The sequence below is a fragment of the Cucurbita maxima genome, unplaced genomic scaffold, assembly GCF_002738345.1.
Source record: "Cucurbita maxima cultivar Rimu unplaced genomic scaffold, Cmax_1.0 Cma_Scf05639, whole genome shotgun sequence".
NCBI classification, from domain to species: Eukaryota; Viridiplantae; Streptophyta; class Magnoliopsida; order Cucurbitales; family Cucurbitaceae; genus Cucurbita; species Cucurbita maxima.
Window position 1 is genome coordinate 348 of NW_019277655.1, and position 642 is coordinate 989.

General features: G+C 38.2%; 3 non-coding genes across 3 annotated transcripts; all 3 read left to right on the top strand.

The window, feature by feature from the left end:
- Window positions 1-237: 237 nt before the first annotated feature.
- TRNAV-CAC lies at window positions 238-311 on the top strand. Its single transcript has one exon. It is a non-coding gene; the product is annotated as a tRNA-Val (tRNA).
- Window positions 312-396: 85 nt separating this feature from the next.
- TRNAV-CAC lies at window positions 397-470 on the top strand. The gene has a single exon. It is a non-coding gene; the product is annotated as a tRNA-Val (tRNA).
- Window positions 471-555: 85 nt separating this feature from the next.
- Window positions 556-629, top strand: TRNAV-CAC. Its single transcript has one exon. It is a non-coding gene; the product is annotated as a tRNA-Val (tRNA).
- The last annotated feature ends 13 nt before the right edge of the window (window positions 630-642 follow it).

Consider the following 642-nt stretch of genomic DNA (forward strand, 5'->3'; position numbering starts at 1 on the left):
AATTATGTTTTTACTTCGCTATGAACAACGATTTCACCGTTGATTCGAGTTCAAATCGTTATTTTGGTTTGTTAGCTTGTCTGGGTGGTGTAGTTGGTTATCACGCTAGTCTCACACACTAGAGGTTCTCAGTTTGAACCTTGGCTCAGACATGTTTAGAATTTTGTTTTTACTTTTTTCTGAACAACGATTTCACCGTTAATTCGAGTTCAAATCGTTATTTTGGTTTGTTAGCTTGTCTGGGTGGTGTAGTTGGTTATCACGCTAGTCTCACACACTAGAGGTCCTCAGTTTGAACCTTGGCTCAGACATGTTTAGAATTATGTTTTTACTTTTTTCTGAACAACGATTTCACCGTTGATTCGAGTTCAAATCGTTATTTTGGTTTGTTAGCTTGTCTGGGTGGTGTAGTTGGTTATCACGCTAGTCTCACACACTAGAGGTCCTCAGTTTGAACCTTGGCTCAGACATGTTTAGAATTATGTTTTAACTATTACCTGAACAACGATTTCACTGTTGATTCGAGTTCAAATTGTTATTTTGGTTTGTTAGCTTGTCTGGGTGGTGTAGTTGGTTATCATTTTAGTCTCACACACTAGAGGTCCCCAGTTCGAACCTGGGCTCAGACATTTTTAAAATTAT